General features: G+C 40.5%; 1 long non-coding RNA gene across 1 annotated transcript; it reads right to left on the bottom strand.

Moving 5' to 3' along the window:
- Window positions 1–83: 83 nt before the first annotated feature.
- Window positions 84–21901, bottom strand: LOC116582096. Its single transcript, XR_004282379.1, has 3 exons — window positions 21889–21901; window positions 14016–14021; window positions 84–184 (listed from the first exon to the last, which is right to left on the bottom strand). It is a non-coding gene; the product is annotated as an uncharacterized LOC116582096 (long non-coding RNA).
- Between the last annotated feature and the right edge of the window lie 709 nt (window positions 21902–22610).

Below are 22610 nucleotides of genomic sequence, written 5' to 3'. Positions count from 1 at the left end.
GGGGCAGAAAGTATACTGGAGCAAGTTATAGCAGAGAACTTCCCTAATTTGGGGAAGGAAACAGGCATCAAAATTCAGGAGGCATAGAGAACCCCCTCAAAATCAATTAAAAATAGGTCCACACCACATCATCTAATAGTTAAACTTACAAGTATCAGAGACAAAGAGAAAATCCTGAAAGCAGCTTGGTCTGCTGACCTACAATGGTAGAAATATAAGACTGACAGCAGACCTATCCACAGAGACCTGGCAGGTCAGAAAGGATTGGCATGAGATATTCAGAGCATTAATGAGAAAAATATGCAGCCAAGAATACTATATCCAGGTAGGCTGTCACTGAAAATGGAAGGAGAGATAATTAGCTTCCAGGACAAACAAAAGCTAAAAGAATTTGCCAATACCAAACCAGCCCTCCAGGAAATATTGAAAGGGGTCCTCTAAGCAAAGAGAGAGCCTCAAAGTAACATAGACCAGAAAGGAACCGAAACAATACACAGTAACAGTCATCTGACAGGCAATACAATGGCACTAAATTCACATCCTTCAATAGTTACCCTAAACGTAAATGGGCTAAATGTCCCAATCAAAAGACACAGGATATCATAATGTATTAAACAAACAAACAAACAAAAACAAGACCCATTGGTATACTGTCTGCAAGAGACTCATTTTAGACCCAAAGACACCTCCAGATTTAAGGTGAGGGGGTGGAAAACAATTTACCATGCTAATGGACATCAAAAGATAGCTAGGGTGGCAATGCTTATATCAGACAAATTAGATTTTAAGCCAAAGACTATAATAAGAGATGAGGAAGAAAAATATATCATACTTAAATGGTCTATCCAACAAGAAGATCTAACAATTTTAAATATCCATGCCCCTAACATGGGAGCAGCCAATTATATAAGTCAACGAATAACAAAATCAAAGAAACACATTGACAATGATACAATAATAGTAGGGGATGTTAACACCCCCCTCACTGAAATGGACAGATCATCTAAGCAAAAGATCAACAAGTAAATAAAGGCTTTAAATGACACACTGGACCACATGAACATCACAGATATATTCAGAACATTCCACCCCAAAGGAACAGAACACACATTCTTCTCTAGGGCACATGGAATATTCTCCAGGATAGATCACATCCTGGATCACAAATCAGGTCTCAATAGTACCAAAAGACTGGGATCATTCCCTGCATATTATCGGACCACAGTGCTTTGAAACTAGAACTCAACCACAAGAGGAAAGTTGGAAAGAACTCAAGTACATGGAGGCTAAAGAGCATCCTACTAAAAAATGAATGGGTCAACCAGGAAATTAAAGAAGAATTTTTAAAAATCATGGAAAAAAATGAAAATGAAAACACAACAGTAGGGATGCAGCAAAGACAGTCCTAAGAGGAAAATATATAGCAATATAAGTCTTTCTCAAGAAACAAGAAGGGTCTCAAATATACAACCTAACCCTACACCTAAAGGAGCTGGAGAAAGAATAGCATTTAAAGCCTAAACCAAGCAGGAGAAGAGAAATAATAAACAGAAATCAATGAAATAGAAACCAGAAGAACAGTACAACAGATCAATGAAAACAGGAGCTGGTTCTTTGAAAGAATAAGATTGATAAACCCCTGGCCAGACTTATCAAAAAGAAAAGAGAAAGGACCCAAATAAATAAAATCATGAATGAAAGAGAAGAGATCACAACCAACACCAAAGAAATACAATTATAAGAACATATTATGAGCAACTATACACCAGCAAATCAAACAATCTGGAAGAAATGGATGTATTCCTAGACTATAAACTACCAAAATTGAGCCAGGAAGAGATAGAAAACCTGAACAGACCTGTAACCAGTAAGGAAACTGAATCAATCATCCAAAGTCTCCCAACAAACGAGAGCCCAGGGCCACATGACTTCCCAGAGAAGTTCTACCAAACATTTAAAGAATTAATACCTATTCTCCTGAAACTCTTCCTAAAAATAGAAATGGAAGGAAAACCTCCAAACTCATTTTAGGAGGCCAGCATTATCTTGATCCCCAAACCAACAATGATCCCATAGAAAAAGAGAATTACAGATCAATATCCTTGATTAACATTTGAATGCAAAAATTCTCACCAAAATACAAGCTAGTAGGATCCAACAGTACATTTAAAGGATTATTCACCACAACCAAGTGGAATTTATTCCTGGGCTGCAAGGTTAGTTCAACATCTGCAAATCAATCAATCTGATACAATACACTAATAAAAGAAAGAACAAGAACCGTATAATACTCTCAATAGATGCAGAAAAAGCATCTGACAAAGTATAGCATCCTTTCTCGATCAAAACTCTTCACAGTATAGGGATAAACTGTATATACCTCAGTATCATAAAATCTATCTATGAAAAATCCACAGAGAATATCATTCTCAATGGGGAAAAACTGAGACCTTTTCCCTAAGGTTGGAACTCAGCAGGATGTCCACTATCACCACACTATTCAACATAGTACTAGAAGTTCTAGCCTCAGCAATCAGACAACAAAAAGAAATAAAAGGCATCCAAATCAGCAAAGAAGTCAAATTCTCACTCTTTGCAGATATGATACTTTATGTGAAAAACACAAAAGACTCTACTCCAAAACTGCTAGAACTCATGCAAGAATTCAGTAAAGTGTCAGGATATAAAATCAATGTATAGAAATCAGTTGCATTTCTATACACCAACAGCAAGACAGAAGAAAGAGAAATTAAGGAATCCATCCCATTTTTACAATTGTACCCAAAAGCGTAAGATACCTAGGAATAAACCTAACCAAAGAGGCAAAGAATCTGTACTCAGAAAACTATGAAGTACTCGTGAAGAAATTGAGGAAGGCACAAAGAAACAGAAAAACATTCCATGCTCATGGATTGGAAGCTCAAATATTGTGAAAATGTCTATGCTACCTAGAACAATCTACACATTAATGCAATCCCTATCAAAATACCCTCAACTTTCTTCAAAGAAATGGAACAAATAATCCTAAAATTTGTATGGAACCAGAAAAGACCCTTAATAGAGGAATATTGAAAAAGAAAACCAAAGCTGGTGACATCACAATTCCAGACTTCAAGCTCTATTACAAAGCTATAATCATCAAGACAGTATGGTACTGGCACAAAAAAAGACACATAGATCAATGGAGTAAAACAGAGAGCCCAGAAATGAACCTTCAGCTCTATGGTCAACTCATCTTTGACAAAGCAGGAAAGAATATCCAATGGAAAAAAGACAGTCTCTTCAACAAATGGTTTTGGGGAAACCGGACAGCCACATGCGGAAAAATGAAACTGGACGATTTCCTTACACCACATAAACAAACAGACTAAAACAGATGAAAGGCCTCAATGTGAGACAGGAATCCATACAAATCCTTGAGGAGAACACAGGCTGCAACTTCTTCCACCTCAGCTGCAGCAACATCTTCCTAGGAACATCACCAAAGGCAAGGGAGGCAAGGGCAAAAATGAACTACTGGGACTTTATCAAGATAAAAAGGTTTTGCTCAGCAAAGGAAACAGTCAACAAAATCAAAAGACAACTGACAGAATGGGAGAAGATATTTGCAAAGGACATATCAGATAAAGGGCTAGTGTCCAAAACCTATAAAGAACTTATCAAACTCAACACCCAAAGAACATATAATTCAATCAAGAAATGGGCAGAGGACACGAACAGACATTTCTGAAAAGAAGACATCCAAATGGACAACAGACACATGAAAAAGTGCTCAACATCACTCAGCATCAGGGAACTACCAATCAAAACCGCAGTGAGATGCCACCTCACATCAGACAGAATGGTTAAAATTAGCAAGTCAGGAAACAACAGATATTGGTGAGGATGCAGTGAAAGGGGAACCCTTCTACACTATTAGTGGGAAAGCAGCCACTCTGGAAAACAGTATGGAAGTTCTTCAAAAAGTTGAAAATAGAGCTACCCTACAACCCAGCAATTGCACTACTGGGTATTTACCCCAAAGATACAAATGTAGTGATCCAAAGGGGCACATGCACCCCAATGTTTATGGCAGCAGTGTCCACAATAACCAAACTATGGAAAGAGCCTAGATGTCCAACAACAGAGGAATGGATAAGGAAGAAGTGGTATATAAATACACAGTGGAATGTTATGCAGCCATCAAAAGAAATCTTGCCACTGGCAACGACATAGATGGAACTAGAGTCTTTTATGCTAAGTAAAATAAGTCAATCAGAGAAAGACAATTATTATATGATCTCACTGATATGAGGATTTCACTGATATGAGACAGAGGATCATAGGTGAAGGGAGGGAAAAGTGAAACAAGAGGAAACCAGAGACAGAGATAAACCATAAGAGACTCTTAATCTCAGGAAACAAACTGAGGATTGCTGGAGGGGAGGGGGATGGGAGGGATAGGGTGGGTGGGCGGAGGACGTTGTGAAAGGTATTTGCTATGGTGAGTGTTGTGAATTGTGTAAGACTGATGAATCATAGACCTGTACCTCTGAAACAAATAATACATTATATGTTAATTAAAAAAATAAAACAGAATGTAAATGAGAAAAAAACTCAATGGTATTTATATTGATTATATACCAAAATGATATTTTAGATGCGTTTGATGGAATAAAATATATTATTTAATTAAAAAAAGAAAGATTCCTGACACCACATTCAGCCACCTGAGAGGCCAAAACATTCTCTCCAGCCTTGAGAGAATCTTCGCAGCCACATCTGAGTTCTGCTATGAAGCCAACAAAGTGTAATCTTAAATCAAACTCAAATATGGAAATGTGACATGATGAAACAGATTACTTACCCCTTCATAAACTGAAATGTATAACACCAATTATTCTATGCGGGGGTGGGGGGGTATTAACAGTAAGGTCTGCCCTCTGAGTGAGAATAATTCCCTTTGTTCTCTAATAGGTACCACCTTCCTCCCACTGGATACGGCACTGTCCCTCCATTGTTAAATTAAATCGTGCAGAAAGCACCAAGGATTATCATGAATGTCTGCATTAATGTCAGCCTCGGTTAGAAACAAAGCCAACATCTGGGAGTTTGCAGAAAGGGAGAAGCCCACTCAGGAAAATCAGGCAGAGTAGTTCAATGTGCCTGTCAAACTTCACATCAAAACTGATGTAATACAGTAAGAAATGAATAAAACCGGGGGTGGGGAGAGCATCATTAATCAGAAGAGTTAACAGACTGCCTCCCTAAGCCCTCATTGTCAGTTTTACCAGGAAACTACACATATCATAGAGGAAACACGGATAAAAATGTTGCAATATCCTTGTCTCGATATGTCTACAATATATTATGAAGCCGGAAAAGGTGAAAGTCAACCCAAAAGTTATTGCTGGGGAAAAACTCCATTCAGACTACTAAGTAGAATGGCAAAATGATGCATGCGAGAATGCAACAGAAAGGACTAACCTTACAGAGGAAGATAAATGACAGGATTACTTTGAAATATGTCTCTTTTATACAAATTAAAACCCAGAGCTTCATAAAGTGTTTTATTTGTCCCACTGCAAAATTATACTTTGTTGCTTGCTTTTCTGAGCTGTTATCACAATAACATTTATTTCCATCCCAATCCCATGCTCCACTGAATCTATGAAATACCGAACTTCTCTACCAAGGTGGGGTCATCAAAAACAAAAATTCAGAAATTAAGTAATACAAAATAAGGTCCCTTTTTTCCCCACTGTGAATGAGTGACTTACTTTATTACTTTCTCGAAAATCTTGTAATGTGTTTTGAAAGTGTCCAGTTCAATAAAACCAAGAAATAAAAGTAAAGAAAAAAAAATAGAGAACTGGAGATCAGAAAATCTATGGTAACTTTAGAAGTATATTGCCAAATAGAAAAATAAGACAAAAAACTTTTAAACCCCTTGTATCAAGATCTTGCAACTATGTTCATATAAGATAATTTTATCCTATGTGACAATAATATGCTTACTACTGCAACTAGCTTCCTATATCTGGGCTGGTGAAATGGCACCCAGCTATACCATGAAGTCACATATGAATGATACCCAATGTAATGATTAAAAACTGACAATGAGTTCCTGTCTGCCCTCCCCCTTTTTTCTGCCCTTCCTCCCTCCATCCTTTCCTTCTTTCTTCCATTTCTCCTCTTTTTTTATTTTTATTTTTTGAAAATTTTATTAATTTACTTGATGGGGAGAGAGAGAGAATATGAGTAGAGGGAGAAGCAGGCAGAGAGAGAAGGAAAAGCAGACTCCCCACTGGGCAGGGAGCCTGACATGGGGCTCGATCCCAGGACCCCAAGGTCACAACCGGAGCTGAAGTCAAACATTTAACTGACTAAGCCACCGATGTGGCTTTTTAAATTTCTGCCTGAAAGTATAGTCTACCATACCATTATTAGTGCAAATAGTTTTTGGCAAGCCTGAATAAAGTACCAATCCAAATCCAATTTATTTTAGTGTTGTTTTGTTACTCCCTCATGCCTTGACATCCTTCAGAAATGTGCCTTGACAGGACCATTCCTTGATCAAATTCTGGGCAGAGAGAAGCACATCCGTATGCAGCATGTGAACGTTCGAAGGGACCCAGGGGCCAAATGCTATACACTGACAAGAGAGTAGGTAACTGATCGAACCGAGGATATGTGGCAGACTTCCTGTAGGAGGTAACATATGTATGGAATGGTAAATAGGAATTTGCCATACAGACAAAATGGGGAGGCAAGATATTCTATATGAAGTGACTTAGAGAAAAATGTGGTTATTCTAGTCAATAACAACAGATTAGTAGATTTAGGAAATATTTTGTGAATTCTTACTTTAAAATGTGAATTTCTATGCCAGGGTCTAAGCCCGTTTGCTCCCTCCTTGAACTAAGTGAGATGTATAGAAACTAATGCCACACCTCGGTTGAAAGGACAGGAAAGTGCTGGTAACCATGTCATAGTATTGTTTACATGGTGCTCTCCATGTCCAGTGGCGGGGAGGGGGGTGGCTTAGATTTTCCTCGAGGCAATCAAACAAGACCCTGGCAATGTGAGCAGATCATGACGACCAGATGTTGGGGAAACATCCTGAAAGCTGGCATCCGTAAGTGTATGTGCTCTAATTTGTGACATTTTTCAGAAATCTGAAGCCACATGTTAGAATACCAAATAACTTGTGCAGGGTACTATTTGAACCATTCAAATATTTCCTTATATCCCCCAATAATATGGATGAAAACTCCTAGCCATTTATGGTGTTTTCTTCTAGGAGGAAGGAAGATATACTCTTCATATTCATACTGGATGTTTTCTTTTCCCCAGACTACTGGCATCTTCATATAAATACAGTTTCCAGATGGCATGTACTATGAGTTTATTCATTGTATAAATGCATTTTTATACCTCGTTGGTTGCCCAAATTATATTTTTCTATAAGTACAGACTGGAATTCTATTCACAGATCAGGTGTGGAAGTTTGAAAATTGTCTTTAAAAAGAACTTATTTCTATATTTTCTTTACATTATTGGTCTGAAACTTAAAACTATACACTTAGAAGTGCTCTGCAATTATCTTAATGCCACAAAACTCAAATGCATTAAATTTGTGGAATTTTGTAGTCTAAATTCACCTTAGAAATGATTTATTTCATGCTTTTCATATTGAATATAGGAGACTCAGGTCAAATGAGGGTATGGTTTGCTTCTGAGTCCTCAATTTACAAAAAATCCTGGAATTAGAGTATTAGCTCCTAAATTCCCAGCACTGTGTTCCTACCCCTGCTCTCCTGTGGGTACCCCTATATGACCACGTTTTCTTTAAATAATCATAAAATAAGAGGCTCTGAGGGGCTCTCAAAGATCCTGTAGTGCCCCTGTTCTTTGGGTGGACAGCACTATTGTGTTCTGCATGGACTTTATTAACTCCTGGAGACACTGACATATAGTAAATGAGAGCATTACTCAAATGCCATCCCCAAATTATCATCTTTCTCTTTAAATAAATGAAAGTGAGCTTCATTCTTAAATGGGATATTATTATATCTTGACACAAACATTCTTTTATATTATGGGAATATTCAAAAGAAAATGCGATATAATTTGTCAGCAAAAATGCATTCTAAAATAAAGAAACTGGGGCACCTGGCTGGCTCACTCTGTAGAGCATCTGACTCTTGATCTTGATCTCAGGGTCATGAGTCTGAGACCCATGCTGGGTGTAGAGATTATTTTTTAAAAATTAAGAATTAAAAAAATAAAGAAACCTCATTATCATCTTTGAAAGAACAGTATCATTAAAAGATGCTTATGAGGGGCGCCTGGGTGGCTCAGTGGGTTAAGCCGCTGCCTTCGGCTCAGGTCATGATCTCAGGGTCCTGGGATCGTGTCCCGCATCGGGCTCTCTGCTCAGTAGGGAGCCTGCTTCCTTCTCTCTCTCTCTCTCTGCCTGCCTCTCTGCCTACTTGTGATCTCTCTCTGTCAAATAAATAAATAAAATCTTTAAAAAAATTATCTAAAAAAAAAGATGCTTATGAATTGCCTCAATTGTCTAAGATTCATTTCAGCCCAATGAGTCATTATGTAGTAGGAGTCCCTCCCAACACCCCCCCACTGGGATTTTTCACAGCGAAAGATCAGTGTAGATATACTTCTGCAAAAAAAAGAAGCAGGCTACTCAAAAATCTGGTGCCATCCGTTCCTTACATGTTGAAAGTCAACTCACAAAAGCACCAGGAAAAATTTCACCTGCAAAATCAGTCATTCACCACCAGGTAATCCCCAAATCCACTTGGACTGGATTTGGTCATCTGTCCATAGGTGGCACTGCCACATTATTCAACATGTATCTACTTATGTGTGCAGCCTCATGCAATGGAAGCACTTTTGCAAATTGGGCCTCAGACTTTACCATCATGCTGTCTTGGCCCATGGTCCCCTGCCTGACAGAGGGTTTTGGAAGCAGAGGGTCTGGGTTCTAGTCCCTCTTCATCACATGCTACCTGAGAACTAACCCTCAGTTTCTTGACTTGGAAAATGCAAACAACAATACCTCGTTCATAAAATGTTAAGGAAGGTCAAATAAAATAATGCTTGACAAATATTTAAGCAAACTCTCTAGAGTATAATGTGGAATTGAAAATGTTCAACTACCAAATGTGGTGACTCACTTTGGTTGAAATAAAACCATACACCAACTGTTGCTGTCCGTCTTATTTCTTTAATAAGAAAACTTGGTACAAGGGCTTTTGAGGATGCAAGATACAAGGTTCTCTGTTAATCCTTATTGAAAAGATAATCAAGAAGTTAGGAAAATATTTACAAATTATCATTGAGGCATAAGGTACAAAAAGCATTAATTTCACACTCATTTAACTTAATCTCTCTATATTATTTATCCTGTTGTTGTCAAGTTGATTTGGGGACAAGTCTGTTGTAAATGGAAGAAATTCTCTTATGACATTCTGTTTTCATTTACAGGGTTTTATTTTTATCCCTAGTGCAATATAATCCTTAACCTCAAGATTATAATTACAATAAGGAGGTTGCTATCTCTGCTTTCTGTAGAAAATGCTGTCTGCTGAAGCATTTATTACAGGAAATTGGATTTATTCACCAAAAACTGTAAAGCGCACACTAGCCTTCTGATGTTTGGCTCAATATCCGTTTGTCCTTGCTTAATGTCATAACCCATCTCCTATGTGGGACATAGATTTACTTGTCCACAAGTAAGCTTTTTAATTTTAAATTGGTCCGTTCATGGCCGTTCTCAAAAAATAAATTTGTGACTCTAACAAATTCATTTGTACTGAAAACACAGAGATTTTTCTACAATGGTAGGTACAAAAGATGAGTTCTACCTTGTTACTTCCACTGTCTGACAACCACTCTAAAGCCATTAGAATAACAGAAGTGGAGTCACTCTGCCTCCTCTTAGGGGAAAACAAAGTTTAACACGCCAGGGCTCAGAATCAAGTTAACTGTCCTGCCGGCACCTGGGCTTTTGTCTTATTCCTGGGCTCTACCTTCCTGTAAGACTGCCTACAAATACTGAGGGCCCTCATAGAATTTGGGGCTCTTGTTACTTCTGTCACTAAATACTGGTATCCTGGCCAGAAACCCAAACTTATGGCCACCTGGTGAGAGTCCTCCCCAAGTCCCACTGCTTCCCACTCTGTCCACATCTCTGAACAAGGCCTTTTACAAGATTTCTTCGGCCCTTGTCTGCCAAAGAAAAGACAACTGACCACTGGTTTTTGTTACACTGAAACCACTACAGAAACGTAAAGATGGTTGGAAATTAAGATGGGCACACTAGTGTTTCAGCAAGGCTTGACTTTAAACTGAACACATTCTTCTCTTCCTTATTCTCAAAGCCTCCTCCTCCCATTCATTTGTTTTTCTGTAGAATTTTTGTTCTAGGAACTCAGTATCAATATGGAGATCTCACTGCTCTTGATATATACTTCCTAAGGAGACTTGGGTGCCAGAGGCCAGTGCTAGTCGCAACATCACCTTGAGGATGTGATAAACGCAGCTGGCAGTTCGTAGCAGATTCCTATCTAAATGGCCCCGATCCTGTATTTTCGTATAAAACTTCTCAGTCTTTTACCCTGGGCGGGCTTGCCCTCTTGGGGGCAGGAGCCGGCAGCAGCCTCCTTTGCCTGGCAAAGTAATAAACTACCTTCTTCTTTATCCGTCCATGCTGTCTTCCTGTAACATTTCCGCTTTGGAGCACAGAGGTTGGTTTTTGACAACATTGTGCCTTGATTATATCCCATGGTGAATAAAAGTGAATGCAGAGTCCTGCAGTTTGAATCAGGGACTTGGTGCTGTTTTTCCTTTTAAGCATCAGGATCATCCTAGCTAATGGCATCAAGGTCAGTTGAGGAACTGGCTAGCCTTGGGAAAAGAAAGATAAAGAGAAACTCCGGCGAATTTGCTACTTCCTTTTATCCTCACTACTGGGAATAAGCAGAGTTCAATTGTGACACGAAGAAACTATAATTAAAGAGTGAATGCACACACACACACACACACACACACACACACAGAGCTCAAAACCACAGGCTAACAAATAGAACAGAGAGACCATGACTTGAGTGTCCTACTTCAGCAAATGAAGGCTAAATTACGGAAAACATTAAGTTCCCATCACTAGTGCTCTAGGCAGATTTCTTTTCTATTTTCTATTTTCTCTAGGTATTGCTTTATGAAGAAGTTCTGTAAGTTTTTAGGTTTTTTTTTTTTTAAGATTTTGTTTATTTATTTGGCAGACACGCAGTGGGAGAGGGAACGCAGGCAGGGGGAGCAGCAGAGGGAGAGGGAGAAGCAGACTCCCTGATTGGGGCTCGATCCCAGGACCCCGGGATCATGACCTGAGCCGAAGGCAGACCCTTCAGGATGGGGCCCCCCAGGAGCCCGGAAGCTCTGTAAGTTCTAATGTATTTACGGAAAACGGACTTAAACTTGCTCGTTTTTGAGCAAATCTCATCATCAGGACACAGAAAATGATGCGTGCACCTGAGGAAGGAGAAACCCACGGCTCCTCTGGGAACCCGCTCCTGCCCCCACCCCCGTCTCCCACCCCCACCCCCACCCCCCGCAAGCCCGACCTGGCTCGGAGAGGCCGGAGCCCTCGCCCCTGAAGCCCCCACAAGTCAGGCAGCCTCGTCCGGCCTCGTGGACCCGCCTGCAAAATGATGCTTTGAAAGTACGACGACGCCGGAGGGACGAAGACGCGCCAACAGGGTGAAGTGTCCCGGGGGCCGGGCCCGCCGTCACCCTGCACGAGGTCACCGTCGCAGACCACAGAGCAGGCCCTGGTTCCGACCGGCCCCTCTCTCCACGTCCCTCGGGGGGCCCGGGGCTCTTCTCCCTCCCTCGTCACAGGGGACGACGCTGCGGTCTCCGCGAGCCCGAAGGGACGCTCCTTCGAGCTGGGGAGCCTCCCGCTCCTCTCCGTCTCCCTCCTGGGCCAGTCGGCTTCCCTGACACCCGGCCTTGGAGTAGCTCAGTGCGGAGAAGAAGAAACAAAGAAATTCCTGCACTTTCTTTCTCTTTTACTTTTTTGTTTTGGTTTCAATTACGTTGAATTTTACCCGAATAGTTTGTTTTGGTTTTAATTACGTTGAATTTTACCTGAATAGTTTGTTTTGGTTTTAATTACGTTGAATTTTACCTGAATAATTAAAGGTAACAATAGTTAAAGGAATCTCTTCCACCCACTTGTGTTTAAGGTGTGAGAGAAGAAATAAAAAGAGGTCCCTGTGTCAAGGGGTTTTAAGACAGAACTGGGACGCCATTAAGGAGGTGGACCTTATGCACTTCCTCATCAGGCAGAACTATGAACTTTCGGACTAGGCCAGACCGCAAATACTTAGTTTTCTGCCACCAATAACTTATAATCAGAATTCTTCGTAATCTATCTCATATATCTATGTCATACATATATATATATGTGTGTGTGTGTGTGTGTATGTGTGTGTGTGTGTGTGTATATATACTTCCTATATCTTTGTAATCTATCATAGATTATCTATTGTAATCTATCATAGATGATAGATTACAAAGAATTCTGATTATGTATATAAATTCTGATTATGTATATAAAAATACCATATATACATATTGTATTTTTGGGTATATATTTGTAATCTATCTCATATATATATATTTATATTTATATTTTTCTTTGGAAACCTCTGATTTTTACTTCGTACTGGGACACTATTTGGGTTGCTGCCCAAATCTGTGCACCCTGAATTGCAATTCTTAGATCCCAAACAAACTGTTTTGCTTAGTTATTGCCTCCTGACAATTTTAGGCTGACAAAGGAAATGGCTTACTGCAAAGAAACACTCTTTTCCATATCATTTAGAAAAGACTTAGATGCTCAGCTTACCTAAGACAAAGCCAGACACTCACCCTTCCAATTCCCATTCTTTTTCTCATAAAAGATGAGCTGATCGGCTTGTTCCTGCTGGTCAATAGGAACAAAATGCTCTTTAATCAGACTTTAGTTTAGCTTCTCTACCTTCCCCAGTCCCTGAACCTTGACCCACCTCACCATGAACCAACACATAATGCCTCCTTGTCAACAGTGTGGTCTCAGACTAAAAATTCCTCGGATGGAATTTCCAAATTTTCCTTTCAACCCACTTCCCTGCACCCAATTATTTCTAGCCTTATTTATTCCTCCCCATGAAAGAAAACTCCTTTTTGCCTAACACTTGTGAGGCTTGCAGATCTCATGATACTTTTGCTGTTGCTTGTTTGTTTCAACTGTTTATAGGTTTGCTTTTTCAAGGAGGAGCTGGGCATGAAAGGTTGGGAGGGTGTGGTTGAAAAAACTAATGGAAAACATACATGATGAAGGAAATTTGTGGGTTTTGTGTATTTGTTTTCATGGACAATTTTCCCCTTATACAAATGAGAGGTGGAGTGGAGCAGAGTCAAAAGGGGGCATTCCCAGAAGGCTGTGAGGTAGAAGCAGCCTCTGGATCTCTTAGTCCCAGATTGGGTTCTGCACTCAGATCTGTGACTATGGGGCATTCGCACCCCTGGAGGTAGGTGCTGCCTGCAAACAACGCACCTCCTCATCACTTCTTCCCCTGTGAGCTCAAGTGTAAACTTCTCTAGGCGGAATCTATGGGTAGTGATGTTTCCTGCCAAGCCAGGGGGAGCCAGAGGAAAGAAAAGGAAATTAATCTTAGACCAAGCTGTTAATCAAATTTCAGCAAAGGTCAGAGATGGGCTTAGGGACAGTATTTTAAAAACTCCCAATGACTTTTGTAGTTTACTGTTCTATTATTTGGAAATTCAGTCTTATCTGTTCCCTTTGACTTCTGGGGGAGAATCTCAGCTGAATAGACAACATTTTTTTTTAAAGATTTTTACTTACTTTGATGAGGGAGCAGGAGGCTGGCTGAGGACAAAGCAAAAGCTGGCGCCTTGCACCCCCTCTTCACCCATTCCCCTCCATATGTGTAGCATTCCTCAGGCACCCCTGACTGCCATAAAATGGTAAATAGTTAACTTGCAGGGATCGCAATCCTGCAGAACAGGAATCTCCCTTGCCCTACAAGATGTCCTAGAGACCTAAACAGGGAGGTTACCTTATCAATAGCACAAATTTCCAGAGGCAAATAACTCTTGGTTCCTGAAGCCCTAATGTCCGCCTCCCACCATAAACTGGAGGAGACTGGAGTATAAAGGAATGTAAATGATAGCCAGATCATAATGCCCCACCAAGAATCCCCCATTATCTTGATGTTAGTGCCTGACCTAAAGACGACATTGATCAAGCCATAAGGGCAAAGACTCCCCCCGGCACCTTGTAGACCCTCCCTAGCATGTGAGAACTCTGTGGAAATCTCCCATTCCTTCACCACCTCCCCGCCAACCGTGGGGTATATAACATGCCCACCTTCACAACCCGGGGCAGCCACATCTCTGCCTGCCCACGGGCCCTGTCCCCGTGCTCTAATAAACCACCATTTTGCACCAACGACGTCTTAAGAATTCTTTCTTTAGTCGTCGGCTCCGAACCTCCTCACCCCACCGAACCTGACTTAGGTTCTGGGACTTCATCAACTTGACAGAGAGAGAGACAGCCAGAGAGGGAACACAAGCAGGGGAAATGAGACAGGGAGAAGCAGGCTTCCTGCTGAGCGAAGGAACCCGATGTGGGGCTCAATCTCTATCCCAATAGAACACTTTCTACCAACACCATAATCACACTCTGTTCTCATCATTCTTCTTCTTCATTTTTTATTTAACACTTACTTATTTATTTGAAGTGGGGGGCAGGAACAGAGAGGAGAAGGTGGAGGGGCAGAGGGAGAGAGAAGCAAACTCCATGCTGAGTGTGGAGCCGGACATGGGGCTCCATTTCAAGACCCTGAGATTGTGACCTGAGCCAAAACCAAGAGCTGGATGCTTAACCAACTCTGTCACCCAAGCACCCTTATTCTCATCATTCTGTCTACTGAATTTGCACTGTAGAGACTGACACTGATGGTACACTTACTAAGTTCCAGGTGCTACAGACATAGTGTTCTATTCGAGCCTCACAGTAAATGAGGCATCAGTGATGTGTTATTATTTCCATTTTACAGGTGAAGAAACCAAGACTCAGGAAAGGTAACTTGCAGGAGATTCTAAAGCTAATGGGCAGCAGAGTAGAAACTTAAATAATTCCAAATAATCGTATCTGAGTCTAAACACCCTACTATTTCTATTGTACCATAATGCTTTACCACATACCTAAATATATCCTCATTTTCATTTTATACTGAACATTTTAACTTTTATTTTTTCCTCTCCATATCTACATAAATAATATTAGTTTAAAGTCATAGGTTACTTATCCATTTTATAAAGCCTATTCCCATATTTTATTCCCTTAGTATTTCTCAGTAGTCCTGTGAAAAGGGCAAAATGGTCTTATTTTCTCCATTTGTCAATGACTTACTTGAAAATGAGAATAAATAAGGACCTTTTGATAAAGTGAGACAGCTTCTAAAATGGTAGTATCCAGATCTGAGCCTGAAATTTCAATTCCAAATCCATGATCCTCAGAAACACATAACATTTTCTTGGATATTGTGGTGTCTAAGGAAAGCATCATAAGTTGTTAACAACTTCTTTTCATTGTGAGACAAAGTACACACTAGAGAGGAAGTCTGCAGGAAAATATGTATGGTATACTCAGCCAGCCATGGAACCAGAGTAAAACCAGTATAGCCAAAAATATTTGGCATAAAATCTGAACTTATTCTTTTTTTTTAAAGATTTTATTTATTTATTTGACAGAGAGAAATCACAAGTAGGCAGAGAGGCAGGCAGAGAGAGAGAGCAGGAAGCAGGCTCCCTGCCAAGCATAGAGCCCAACATCGGACTCGATCCCAGGACCCTGAGATCATGACCTCAGCTGAAGGCAGAGGCTTAACCCACTGATCCAGGCACCCCCTGAAATTATTCTTTTAAAAATATTTAAGTTTATAAAAATATTCTTAATTTTATTATCATATTAAAAAGTACATAAACGTAAATTTTAACAAATAACTAAAATGCAAACATCTGGTCAAAACTGGAACACTACCAGAACAGTTACACTCTAAGTATCTTTTGCCAGAAGGAAAAAGCTTCCTGGTGGAAGGTCCAAAATGAAAGAAGGGAGGAAAACCGACTGTGTTCAAATACTAATAATGTCTAATAGGTTTATAAATAGATTTAAATGCAAGGCAGCATCATATGTTGGGATGAGATTAATTAAAGTGCATAAGATATTATCTAGGAAGATGGTAAAAGAATTGTCCTTATTTTTAAATTAACTGTATTGTTAAATGTAAGAAAATATAGAATATCTGTAAACATCAAAGCATAATTTAATGGAATATGAGGAATGAATACCTGTATAACCGTCCCATTTACCTATTGGGCACAACCTCTTCCCCCAACCCAACTTCCCCTATCAGTATAAAGCTTTCTCTTTCACGGTAATCACTTCCTTTTTTTGCTGCTATAATAATTATGTCCATTTTATGGTCAATATTTGTAAGTAATCTACATATGATCAAAATAATGTGTACTGTGTTGTTGGGTGAAATAACTTACATTTGAGTGAAATAACTTACATACTTACACACACATACATGTATAACCATTAAGCCATGTTTGTTAATGGTGTTCCAATCTTCTATGGCTAATTGATTTTTTTGCATGGTGATTACCAGAAAACAGATATGCTAAAATCTCCCACAATGCTTACAGTGTTTATTTCTTGTTGTAATTTTACATTTTTTGGATCTATTGATCCATCTGTTAACTGACCAATCCTTCAATCTAGTCTGTTTTATCTCCTTACTGAAATAAGCCTTTCATCTTTACAAACCGATTCTCTTCATCTCTAGTAAATTTTTTTTGTCCTAATTTATAGTAGAACTGCTTCATGGCCATTTTTTGTTTGTTTGTTTGTTTAAGTTATCTCTACACCCAACGCAGTCTCCAATTCATGACCCTGAGAACCCTGAGATTAAGAGTCATATGTTCTACTGAATGAGCAGGCCAGGCACCCCGGGGTTATGATGTGTTTTTCTTTCCCTTTTTCTCCCACTCCACTCAACACCAAAATGATTTTCCTGCAACCCTGAGATGAGATTAATTCTGGTTTACTTTAACACTAAGGTTGTAACCCTTTTGGATTCTGGACTTTTCTGCTGGAGGTAGGCCCTGGGTCTTGACTTCTGTAGTCCTCCTTCCGTCTTTTCCATGATGGGAAGCAGAACATGCCATTTCCAAATGTGTTACTTTGCCATGTGGATTGTTTTGAGCTGAAGGCAAATAAGACCCAGTAGACTCAGGAGAAGTTATTACCTCCCCCTTAACTATGTAAAAGAATTTAGATCGGGGTCCAGTACCAGGAAGAGATAACATGTTTTTTTAAGATTTTATTTATTTCTTTGACACACAGAGAGAGAGAGAGAGAGATAGCAAGAGAGAGAGCGCACAAGCAGCAGGAGCAGCAGGTAGAGGGAGAGGGAGAAGCAGGCTCCCCACTGAGCAAGGAACCCAGTGTGGGGTATGATCCCAGGATCCTGGGATCATGACCTGAGCTGAAGGCAGATGCTTAACTGACTGAGCCACCCAGGAGCCCCAGCGATAACTTTTTATATCAAAAAGAATTTTTCTTTCTTTCTTTCTTTCTTTTTTTTTTTTAAGAGAGGAAGAACTTGCAATCAGGGGAGGGGCAGAGGGAGAGAGAGAATCCTAAGCAGGCTCCATACTCAGGAGAGTCCCATGCAGAGCTCTATCTCATGACTCTGAGATCATGACCTGATCTGAAATCAAGAGTCAGATGCTTAACTGAGTGAGCCACCTAGGTGCCCCATCAAAAAGACTTATCTGCATGGGTTGGCAAATATCTGAACACAAAATATGTGCTCTTCCATCTTCCTGCCCATTGTCTTCCTCCTCTTTGAAGCCCAGATCCTTACCCCCTTCTCCTTATCTCAGGATGGTATAGAAACCTCAATGCCTTGACTGCCCAGGGGTCTGTGGGGCTCTTGTACATATGTAATTAAATTTATTTTTCTCCTTTAGTCTATGCTATATCAATTTCATTATTAGACTAAAGAACCTAGAAGGGACAATTCTTCTGCCCAAGAAAATCTAGACCTCCAAAATCAAAGAAGCTCAGTCTTTGAGTGTGAAGGACTGGAAGGTACAATTGGTTGTCCTGAGTTCTGCTAAGCTCCGTTTAATTTATTTTTATTTTTTTAAGCTTATTTATTTAAATGAGCTCTGCATCCAACATGGGGCTCGAACTCACAACCCCAAGATCACATGCTCTTCCAACTGAGGTCCACAAGGTCACATGCTCTTCCAACTGAGCCAGCCAGGCATCCTTGCTAAGCACCCTTTTAGTTCTCATTTTATTTATTTATTTATTTATTTGATTTTTTTAGATTTTATTATTATTATTATTTTTTTAGTTCTTGTTTTAGAGTACAAGTTTGGCCTGGACTTTTTTCGCCAGAGTCTTATCTGCTCTTTGATGTTTTTTAATGTGATGTTTTTAAATTTTTATCCAAGTTTTGAGTTGTTTTTAGTGGGAAGATTCGTCTAAATAGTTACAGAACTTTTTGTATGAAACAAAAGAAAAATTAGCTCCTTTTCTGTGGAATTTAAAAATTCTATTAAAATATTCTTGATATAGAAGGCTTCTGACCATATGAGGTGGGCTCTTTGTATTGAGGAAGTGATTAGAAACAGTATTTCTTGCCAATCCAGAAAACCTCTCCACAAAAGAAGAAAAAGACAATAGTTTTATCATGAATATGCAATAAACCAAACTGCAATGTGCATCACAGGCACCAGCTAAAGTGACTACTGACACAAAAGTCTTAGCATTTTCTGTAGCCAAGCAGATATAATCCATTCTCTCTTGGAAGAGAAGAGAGAACTGGGAGACAGAAAGAGTCATTGATGTAGGCACACTGGGACTCAGTGTTTCAGATGAGGAAGATCTGGCATCAGATTGTGCAGATCTGGCATCACAGGGCAAACATCATTGTCTCATCCTGGGATTGATGACCATTGTGTGCAGAAAGTTCTGTGGACAAAATATAAAACCTAGTATGGCACCTATAAAGTATTCCACTATAGGGGAGGAAGAAAAATTTTCCCTCTACCATTCTATGTTCTTGACTGAGACACCTGTAATATGAGACAGATTACCGGGAGAAAAACAAACAGAGGTTTAATTACATGTATACCTCCAGTATACATGGGAGATACCCAGGAAAATGAGTAACTCTCCAAATGGCCCGAACCATCATCTTAAATACTATCTCCAGTTAAAGACAAGAGATGTTGGGCGCCTGGGTGGCTCAGTGGTTTAAGCTTCTGCCCTTCGGCTCAGGTCATGATCTCAGGGTCCTGGGATCGAGTCCCGCATCGGGCTCTCTGCTCAGCAGGGAGCCTGCTTCCCTCTCTCTCTCTCTCTGCCGCCTCTCTGCCTACTTGTGATCTCTGTCTGTCAAATAAATAAATAAAATCTTAAAAAAAAAAAAGACAAGAGATGTTGCCTGGGGAGTGTGGAGATAGTTATGGGAGGTTGTGAGGAAAGCGCATTAATCAAGGGAAAGCTGGTTGTGCAGATTTAAGTCCATGTCTTCTCCACTGATAAAAGTTTCTAGAGACTGAGTCATTCTCTTTCTGGTGCGGAGAGGGAGACACTGTTACAAATGGAAATTTCCCTTATATGTGTAAATTTATTTTACAAAAGTGTAACTTCTCAGGTTTTAGAACTTTTCTTTTGTCTGTCCCTTAAAAATAATCAGCCTAGGGATGCCAGGATGTAGGGTAGGATGTAGCGATGCCAGTGTGTAGGGTATCTGCCTTTGGCTGGCTCAGGTCATGAACCCATGGTCCTGGGTTCTAGTCCTGTGTAGGGCTCCTTGCTCAGAGGGGAGCCTGCTTCTATCTCTTCCTGCCCCTCTCCCTGCTTGTGCTCTTTCTCTCTCTCTCTGATAAATAAATAAAATTTTTAAAAATCAGCCTAGGGGCGCCTGGGTGGCTCAGTGAATTAAAGCCTCTGCCTTCGGCTTAGGTCAAGGTCCTGGGATCAAGCCCTACATCAGGTTCTCTGCTCAGTGGGGAGCCTGCTTCCTCTTCTCTCTCTCTGCCTGCCTCTCTGCTTACTTGTGATCTCTGTCAAATAAATAAATAAATAAATAAATAAATAAATAAATAAATAAATAAATTTATTTTTAAAAATAAAATCAGCCTAAAATAATTCTTATGTCAAAGACACATATTTTCAGATGGCAAATCCTACTCCCTTCTTCACCATTCACAGGAAAAGTAACTCAGAGGGAAAGAGATGATAAAAGTGGAAATCCAGAATTTACTTACTAAATGATACTGAGAGAAATCAAGAAGTGGCTGAGTTTACCAGAAGTGTTTATTTCGTTCCTCAGCAAACTGGGAAATAGAGAGTCAAGTTTGCTAAAATGTAACACATTATGTGTTTGTACATGAGATTACGTAGCTTCAGTGACTGCAGCCCGCTAAACGGGGTCTCGTCAGAGTTTCTGAAGAATTTTTGTGCAGTGTCTACCTGCTTCAAGGACTAACACTAACTCTGGATGAGAAGAGGGATAAGTCACCTCTGACCTTGCAAGAGAGAGGAGATGGACTTCTAGAAGTCCTTGCTGACTTGCAAACAATGGATTGTAATGAGACTGAGAGGCTGAGTGTAAGAATATTGCATAATCCATCACATCCCCTGGGCTGACACGGGAAGGTCCGCATAAGGAAGAACAGTTATGGATGGCCATGGAAAAATATGAACGCTTCTATGTGAACTCTGAGCTGTTCCTGCAAGTAATAAACTTCTGAGTGAGGAAGAGGCAATTCAGCTCAGGGTATGAGTAAGTGCGTCTAACAATCTGGGCTTTCTGGGAAGTGGGAGTCCACACCTGAGCTAAAATGCCAAATCAGCCTCGGGGGGGTAGGGAGTTAAAGGTTCTGGTTACCAACCCAGTGTGTGGGTGTGTGTCCGCTGGGAGGTTCCCCACACCAACAAGCAATTCTCAGGCATCACCTGAGGGCCCCACAATTTAACTGAACTCTGACACTATCTACCTGGGGAGCGCGTCAGATCCCACAGGTGAAGGGGTCAGCCCTATAAGATTTCCCCCAGTTCACTTCAGATGCGAGTTGCAAGTCCGGATAATGTGGACTGACCTGCTATAGACTGGAGTTTTCCAGAACTTCCTTGGGTTCATTTTATTTGCCAGCGTGGCTCACAGAACTCAGAGAAACAGTTTACTTACAAGATCACCGGTTTATTATAAAAGCACAGAACGCAGGAGCAGGCAGATGGAAGAGATGCACAGGGCAAGGTATGTGGGAAGGGTGTGGGGCTTCCGTGCCCTCTCCAGGCCTGCCACATCTCCATGTGTTTATGAATCTGAAGCCCTCTGAATCCTGTGCTTTTGGGTTTTTATGGAGGCTTCTTTGTGTAGGCTGTTGATTCACTCACTGGCCACTGGTGACTGATTTCAACCTCCAGTCACTCTTCCCTCCCTGGAGGTCAGTGAGGGGAGAAAGGTCAGTGAGCAACAAAGTTCCAACCTTCCAAAACCGGGATGGTTCCCCTGGCAACCAGGCCTACTACGTAGGGGCTTTTCAGTTGCCTCGTTAACATAACAAAAGACACCCATCTGGCTCTCACCACTTAGAAGATTCCTAGGGTTTGAGGAGCTCTATGCTAGAAATAGGAGGAAGACCAAATATACATATTTATTATGAATTACAGTATTACAGGAGTTAGAGCATTTCCATGACAGCTGTAGCCCTCATTGTAACACAAGAATTCTGTTTTTTTTTTTAATAATTTAAAGCAAAACCAAAAAATCATGTAATAAACTACAACCATTAAGAAAACATGGCCAGTAATATGGAAGGTGAGGCAGGATTAGGAGGTTGCTGAGGCCCAAAAGATTTCAGGAGTAGGGTCACCCTATTACTGAGAGAGCCTGAGGATTAGCCTCACCTGTGTTTCTTTGGAGCTAGTTAATGCCGAAAGACAAACCATGACTTTTCTCTAAACAAGAAAGCATGGTCAGAGGTTTGTTTTGTGGAATCAGATCATTTTTTGTGACTTTCCAAACAAAGACAACACTCTACACTGTCTACGCTATGGCTGCTACGATTTATTTAAGATGGACCACTACTATCACCAGGATTAAAATTGCTTTGTGGAGGTAAGGGGAAGACAGAGCAGGTGCAGAGAGGATGCAGACTTCTGGGAGAAGTTCTCCATTCTCACTGTATTCATCAAAGGGGAGAGATATTAGGTAATATGTAAAGTTCATACATAAGTTCTTCCATTCTCCCAATGGAAGAAGTGGAGAACAGATTCTCCAACAGAAGGAGCTGAAAATGGGACCCAGGGGGCACCTGGGTGGCTCAGTGGGTTAAGCCTCTGCCTTTGGCTCAGGTCATGATCTCAGGGTCCTGGGATCAAGTCCCACATCGGGCTCTCTGCTCAGTGGAGTGCCTGCTTCCCCCTCTCTCTCTGCCTGCCT

The sequence above is a fragment of the Mustela erminea genome, chromosome X (assembly GCF_009829155.1).
Source record: "Mustela erminea isolate mMusErm1 chromosome X, mMusErm1.Pri, whole genome shotgun sequence".
Lineage (NCBI taxonomy): Eukaryota > Metazoa > Chordata > Mammalia > Carnivora > Mustelidae > Mustela > Mustela erminea.
The sequence above is the reverse complement of the archived record's forward strand: the minus strand, read 5'-3'. Positions and strand labels throughout refer to the sequence as shown.